This window comes from Oncorhynchus gorbuscha, linkage group LG16 (assembly GCF_021184085.1).
Source record: "Oncorhynchus gorbuscha isolate QuinsamMale2020 ecotype Even-year linkage group LG16, OgorEven_v1.0, whole genome shotgun sequence".
NCBI classification, from domain to species: domain Eukaryota; kingdom Metazoa; phylum Chordata; class Actinopteri; order Salmoniformes; family Salmonidae; genus Oncorhynchus; species Oncorhynchus gorbuscha.
Genome location: NC_060188.1, coordinates 69,013,868 through 69,021,950, shown reverse-complemented (window position 1 = coordinate 69,021,950; position 8,083 = coordinate 69,013,868). Strand labels below are relative to the sequence as shown.

Genomic DNA, 8,083 nt, shown 5'->3' with positions numbered 1-8,083 from the left:
CTATGGGGAGACTTCTAGGGTGAGATGTAGGAGTGTGATAGTGCTCTCACCACTGGGGTACAGTGTCTGGAATCAGAACATTACCTGAAAAGGACTGCTCACACCAGGGAGAGGTATCACTTTTCATTCATAGATGGCATACAGACAACTCAAGTGAGGGGAATGGTCTCACCTACTCTGACAAGCAAAACAAGTGAGTCATCAACTCTGACATGGCTGGAGATCCCACAAACAGTAACTGGATCAACTTGCAGCTAAAAATGAGGGAGCTGTCTGACTAAACTAATTAATCCATTAATCACAATACAATGGTAAAGGATTTTTATTTTATTTCACCTTTAACTAGGCAAGTCAAGAATGTTCTTATTTACAATGACAGCCTACCCACTAAAACCATGTAACCCCTGAATGGAATGACACTGCCCTCGTAGACACCTTGTTTACAGCCAAAATATACACACTTTAACATGTTTTGACATGTTTACCATCGGAACACGAGGCATAACGGTCTGACTGATTTCCCTCTAGCTGTGGTTGAATGTAACGTTTGTGTGAACTAACCTAACGTAGCAGGGGTAAAAAGACACCTGAATGGAGTCCCCACATTTGTTTTTAATGGTAAACGAGCTAGTTTGAAAATACTTTATTCCTGAAAAACGGAAACATGTCCTGATGCTTTCTCTGACTGCGGCAAAGTTCTGAAGACTGGCTTCTCCTGGCTCTCTGTCAAGTCAGCAACATTTACACTGGCCTCACGCTCCTGCCTCAGTTCATACGGAGGGCACTATGGTGGGGTCTTGTACAGCTGTAAGGAGTTAGGATTTTAAAAAGGTGGGAAGTGTATGTTGATAAGTCTCTACTTGAAGAGGGAGGGGTCTGGGAGTGGTGTAGGAAGCTTATATTATGACCTAGTTAAGGACAGTATTTACGATATCAGCGTCTCTCACACACCCTCGCAGCCATGACATCATCAGATATGGCTTGGTCACCAGGGAAACAGCAAACAGAAAGCAAAGCAGTCAGTGCATCTCATATCTTCCTTCCTGCCTCCCCTCCTTCCTTTCTCCTCTCTGGTGATCACTAAACAGCATTTATTTTAGCCTATCACAGCAGAGCACCTATGAACCCCCCATGTATTTTAAACCATTGTATTGAAGGGGTACGGTTTTCAAATGTTGTTCAGGTCACATTTATGAACCAGCAGTCTCCTCCCTATTATGGTGTTGGTGTCTACCTACACAGTAAATTTGAAAGTGTTAAATCAACACTTTAAGTGTTCAATTTAACACTGTCAGCGAGTACATATGGTCCCACTCTACACAGAGTAAAAAGTACACTGATCAAAGTGTTACATTTCTAGTGTTTTAACACAGAGTGCAGAAAGTTAACACTGCACTACACTGGCCGGTGTTGATCAAAATGAACACTGAGGTATTCAACACTTTAAGTGTTAAATTGACACTATTCGAGTATTAGAGTAAAAATGTGTTTACTCTATTCAGTGTTAATGTATTTACTCTTCTCCCATGTAAATGGAAATTAGATGTTATAAAGGCACTAGGAATTTCACAATAAACTCAATCAAAGCTGTTTCAAGATTAAAATATGTTCATTATGACCAAACCATAAGTCCCAGCCCTGGCTTAAACTGTTATCAAGTGAGAGTAGAATCTAGTCAAAAGAATCCCTTGCTCCATATAACATGAGCAAATCAATAGGTTTGTTGGAAAATGCTAACATTTACATTCAAAACAAATATGTTTTTCACAACCTAACCATAAGTATCAGCCCTGGCTTAAACTGTTATCAAGTGACAGGTGGGGACAATGTAGTCAAAAGAATCCCTTGCTCCATTTGACATGAGCAAATCAAAAGGTTTGTGGTACATGATGTCATTTATATGAAATACCTTGCATGGTGGACTTGGCTTCAAAACAACTTCAAATGCATGCAAATGATCAACAAAACATAAGATTTCAAGAGCTGACCTAACCAAAAAATCATTTTCCTCTTTCAGAACAATAGCCTTACTTTTGTAAAATACTGGCACTTCAATGACTACTTCACCACATATGGCCAAATCAAGACGATATTCTGTACCATGGTGCTTAACCCATTTAACTGACAAAACATTTGTGTGCACTGAGACATTCAACTTGGTAGCAATCTCTTGGCTTTCATTCAGGTCATTGAGCCTTGACATCTTTCCTGGACCTATAGTTAGTCTACCCTGGCTGATAGCTAGTCTACCCTGGCTGATAGCTAGTCTACCCTGGCTGAACGTTTCCCAATTATATGCCATGACATTTTGTTGTTTCTTGGCTAAGGTCATAGTGAAATTCTTAAAACTCTTCAGTTGCTTTTTAAAGAAATTATGTTTTGCCTCTTAGCGCATACAACGGGGATAATGTATCATGAAGTGGTGTTTCGGTAACCATCAGCATTCGTGTCAGCTCCCTCATCCCTCAGCTCCCTCATCAACTGCAGATTCTGCCTTGCTTAGGGTCTTGCTTAGAAGGATGATATTTTGCTTGAATGTAGTTGGCCACCTCTCCAAAAACTTGACTGATGTTCCTTCTCCAAACAGCAGCACAAAATCATGTTCAATCTGAAACAAATAAGACAAAAACATTCCACTTTAACCTCCAAAACAGAGTTTGTGTAAATCCCCAGCCTACACATTCATTGAACTACTATTACTGGTCAAACTGAACTGGCATCTGGACATTAAACTCACATCAAACCCTTCACATCAAGAAAGCGTGGAAATTCGGTTAGGATGGTGGAGCATTTACTCGGGTCGTAGGTCATCTTCCTGTACTCAAAGGTCAATTTCATCTTCTGTTTTGACTGTTTCTTCATCAGAAGAATGCTTCATAAGATAAATGGCCTCTCTGCACTGGTCTTCCCTCAGGGTAGCCAAAGTGGATGGACTGGACTCCCTCTAAGCAGTTGGCCCTCCAGAGTATAGTTGAGTGGGCCGTTTCTCTGATGAAGCCAAATTCCTCTGAATTCCTCAAATTCCTCTGAATTCCTCTGAAGGTACCCTTCTCCACTATTAGGGTCGTAGTAATGTTCCTTAAGAAAATTAACATGGTTACTAATCTTGAAAGAAAAAACAAATAATCAAGTCCCATTTGCTCAGATAGACGAATTAAAAGCAGATGCCCTTTATCAGTTGTAATGTATACTTACATATCCATTTGTTGTGTAGGAATCCTTTAGGTATAGGGACAAGGAGATGATGCCTTGTACAAATGTTTCTCTCACGCGGTGATGATGGCCTGACAAGAATATAATGTTATGTTTAGGCGGCAATCAGAATCTCCACAAGCAGCATTGGTCCCCAGTCAGCTTAATATTAGGAGTGATTTTTTGATTCAGTATCATGCCCATCGAGTTTGATACAAGAAAAATATTCTACCAATAGCAGTGGATGGTCAGCAGTAGCCTAACCAATTATGTGACTGAGACACTAATACAGTAGTCATTTTTGACATTCAGCAGATATGGGAGCAAGTAATGCTCAACAATTTTCATTATGAATCCTTCCTTTAAACTTACCCATGAGTCGCCGTCATCGCCGAAACAAGAATGTTGATCCTCTTTAGTCTGGTGCAGTCAGTTTTGGAGTATTCCTTGATGACAACCTCTCCACCAGGCTTTTTCTTCAGTATGCTCTCTATTACTTGTATAAAAAAAACAGCAGTGAAAAATCCATTTGATGCCACTTGAATGGAAGAATGAATTACAAACGTACATGTTTTGCTTCGTCATCATATCTTTGACGCTTTCGTGAGGGGCTTCCATCCCCGCTCAATATGATCGTATCAACTGACTCATGGTCTGAACCACCCATCACAGTACTGCCAGAGACATCTTAAATACACAAAGATGTCAATACAGGCATGTCAAATGTATGGTTATATTGAAAGTGATGCCACAAGTAACCAAGACTTGAAAACCAGCACATACCTTTAGCATCATTGGTCAGCGTGAGCTTGAAAACACCAAGGTCTGGCCGTGTCACCACCTCCTCATAATATAATATATAATATAATCAACTTCAGTTCCAGACCCATCACACAGCTTTGCCTCTGAAACTAGTAAATGGGATCTCAAATTTCAGGAAAACTGTGACAAACATTAAAACAACCTACAAATAGAACTGCAATCGTAATGGTAAGAGTAATCAGATTGACTGGTATGAAAACAAAACATTTATTTCCAATCACAAATTAAAACTATACCCCCAATCAAAAGATTTTAAAGTGTCAGGTCAATGATCTTCACATATTTTCGTTCACCATGATCAGCATGACGAGGTCTGAAAGCAGTTAATGGTAGAAGATAACTCCAAACATGGATGAAAAAGCATTACATTTGTATTTCAATCATGACACATTATATAAGGATGACTACAAACATTTTCACCAACACACCTGCAATGCTAATTTCAAAGTATATTATGAAAATATTGGATCATGACCACAACTTGTCTGATATTACTTGAAGCAGATCCCAAACTACAGCAGACTATTCAACTCAAATCCACTGTCCCGAAATATTGACAGCCTAATTAGTCCAGTAAAATACACTGAGAATTCCAGCTAGTTGTGTTGTCATGTTCTAGGAGCAGTCTTAAAAGCCCGCCAAAATCAACTGGTGATAAAGCGAGAAGGTCCACGACAATCTTCTCTCTTCGGGATGTTTATTGTATTTAAGCAATAATACCCAAGGGGATGTGGTATATGGCCAATATACCACGGCTACGGGCTGTTCTTATGCACGACGCATCTCCGAGTGCCTGGATACAGCCCTTAGCAAGGATATATTGAGCATATACCACAAACCCCAAAGGTGCCTTATTGCTATTATAAACTAGTTACCAACGTAATTAGAGCAATAAAAATACATGTTTTGTCATATCAGTCAGCCAATCAGTATTCCCTGGGGCGGCAGGGTAGCCTAGTGGTTAGAGTGTTGGACTAATAACCGGAAAGTTGCAAAGTCAAACCCCTGGGCTGACAAGGTACAAATCTGTCGTTCTGCCCCTGAACAGGCAGTTAACCCACTGTTCCTAGGCCGTCATTGACAATAAGAATTTGTTCTTAACTGACTTGCCCGGTTAAATAAAGGTAAAATTTAAAAATAATTGTGCACGTATTTACATGGTTATGCTACTAGAGATTCTGGGTTCGAGTCCAGGCTCTGTCGCAGCTGGCCGCGACCGGGAGACCCATGGGGCGGCACACAATTAGCCCAGCGTCGTCCGGGTTAGGGGAGGGTTTGGCAGGCAGGGATGTCCTTGTCCCATCGCGCACTAGCGACTCCTGTTGCGGGCCGGGCGCAGTGCATGCTGACACGGTCGCCACTGTGCGTGTTTCCTCCGACACATTGGTACGGCTGGCTTCCGGGTTAAGTAGCCCTTGTGTCAAGTAGCAGTCCGGCTTGGTTGGGTTGTGTTTCGGAGGACGCATGGCTCTCGACCTTAAATATGAGTAGGTGTGTCCAAACTTTTGACTAGTACTGTATATTTGCGCCCATCTCAGTAAACTAATCGATTGCGTAGACTAGAATGTGGTCGGAGGCTCCATATGAAGGGTGTGAAGCCTCCAGAAACGTGTAGAGGACAAGTCTAGCTCTGTACCACATCGCCATGTGCCTCCCAAATGTTGTAACAATGCAGAGCAGGGTTGCCAGGTCAAGCTAAAAACAAATGTACCCAATGACCATTCAAAACCCGCACAAAAGGCCTGACACCTAGCCCAATTTGTTTTTGTCACAGCAAGAGAAGAGTTGCCGTATATTTTCAATAAAGACCTAACGTATCCATAACGTTATCGAGCCAATTAAGAAGGAATATCATAATAACGACGTTAGAAGCTAAATTCGAGTTTCCTCAAAATAATAATTATTGCAAGCTATTACATGGCGCCCTTATTAAACTCGCCAGAGCATTCAATTGGTGTCGATTTAACTTGTTTAAGCAATAAGGCTACAACAACAATAAACTGAAGTTATAGGCTATTTATTAAATTACTTTGCCAGCTCCAGGTAGGCTACGCAAGTGGCACAAATTGATTTGCTATGACTCCAGTGATATCATTTCAACATATTTATCAAATGGTAGGCTAAAACAACAATAAACTGGCTACTTGATCGCCAACAGAGGCAAATGTAAAATACTCCACATTTAGCCTAATGCCAGTGTCATTGAGGACTTAAAAAAAGAAAAAAATAACCACGCGAGGGAGTTCCATAATTTCCATTAAAAATTTCCACTCGAAAGCCATAAACGCGAGAAATGAGCATGCATAAAGAACTTCGCTTGATACCGTTTTCTTTAAGCGGTCAACATTATAATGCAGTTTAAACCCCCGTGGGGGGATATATGTAATGTTCTCCGGTGGTGCGCCCAAAGTCTATTTCCACTGCTTTGTCTACATTATTTATTGATGTTTTATTTTATCTTAATTTAACTAGGCAAGTCAGTTAAGAACAAATTCTTATTGTCAATGACGGCCTAGGAACAGTGGGTTAACTGTCTTGTTCAGGGGGAGAACGACAGATTTTGTACCTTGTCAGCTCCGTTACCTTTCGGTTACTAGTCCAACGCTCTAACCACTAGGCTACGCTGCCGCCCCAACTGTGCATCAGTTCTAGAGTATTAATATGTTTAATATAAATGTTTTAGGAAATAGGTGTCTCCATAATGACAATGTAAATAGCCTACCTACAAATGGTAAAAAGTAGCCAACGTGCGTGCTCGCTGCTCTCCTTCTCGCTCACGTGACTCAGCCAATAACTGTAGAACACACACACACACACACACACACACACACACACACACACACACACACACACACACACACACACACACACACACACACACACACACACACACACACACACACACACACACACACACACACACACCTTCCGGCCCTCCCTCCCACTCCACACCCTCAATTCAATTTAAGCGGCTTTATTGGCATGGGAAACATATGTTTACATTGCCAAAGTAAGTGAAATAGGTAATAAACAAAAGTGAAATAAACAATGACACATTTACAGTAAACATTACAGTTCCAAAATAATAAATACATTTCAAATCTTATATTATGTCTATATACAGTGTTGTAATGATGTGCAGATAGTAGTATGAAAGGGGAAAAGTACAAAAGGGAAGATAAATCAAGATAAATATAGGTTGTATTTACAATGGCGTTTGTTCTTCACTGGTTGCCATTTTCTTTTGGCAACAGGTCACAAATCTTTCTGCTGTGATTGCACACTGTGGTATTTCACACAATAGATATGCAAATGTATCAAAATTGGATTTGTTTTCAAATTCTTTCTGGGTCTGTAATCTGAGGGAAATATGTGTCTCTAATATGGTCATACATTTGGCAGGAGGTTAGGAAGTCTCCCCCCCTTGTTTTTACACCGCTGCTACACACGGTTTATTATCTATGCATAGTCACTTTACACATTGCCTTGACTAACCTGTACCCCGGCACATTGACTCGGTACCGGTACCCCCAGTATACAGCTGTATATATCGATATTGTTATGTACATTTGTTGTGTTACCTTTTGATTGATTGGATTTTTTAAAACTTTCGTTTATTTAATAAATATTTGATTAACTCTATTTCTTGAACTGTATTGTCGGTTAAGGGCTTGTAAGTAAGCATTTCATGGTAAGGTCTACAGTACACCTGTTGTATTCGGCACATGTAAAAAATACAATTTGATTTGATTTGCCTTCGGTGGCCTTTCTCAGTAGTCAAAAATTTCCTTCATTTTGGATCAGTCACAGTGGTCAGGTATTCTGCCACTGTGTACTCTCTGTTCAGGGCCAAATAGCTCCGTTTTTTTGTAAATTCTTTCCAATGTCTCACGTAATTATCTTTTTGTTTTCTCATGATTTGTGTAGTGTCTTAACACTTAGTACTTATTTATGTAATAAGAAAGACTCGGAATACAAGCAATTGAACTGGAGCTTCACATTTACTCAAACGAGTTAGTACCAGAATAACATAGAACAACTTGCGCATGACCAAGGGTGCTCCATCCTT

At 40.3% G+C, this 8,083-nt stretch overlaps 1 long non-coding RNA gene across 10 annotated transcripts; it reads right to left on the bottom strand.

The window, feature by feature from the left end:
- Positions 1-318: 318 nt before the first annotated feature.
- Positions 319-6,829, bottom strand: LOC123998838. Of its 10 annotated transcripts, none has more exons than XR_006832353.1 (8): positions 6,737-6,787; positions 4,251-4,327; positions 3,976-4,103; positions 3,761-3,879; positions 3,565-3,688; positions 3,196-3,284; positions 2,738-3,078; positions 319-2,608 (listed from the first exon to the last, which is right to left on the bottom strand). It is a non-coding gene; the product is annotated as an uncharacterized LOC123998838 (long non-coding RNA). The 10 variants fall into 10 exon arrangements; XR_006832354.1 differs by having other exon boundaries at positions 6,741-6,775; XR_006832355.1 differs by lacking the exon at positions 6,737-6,787 and adding an exon at positions 5,172-5,186.
- Between the last annotated feature and the right edge of the window lie 1,254 nt (positions 6,830-8,083).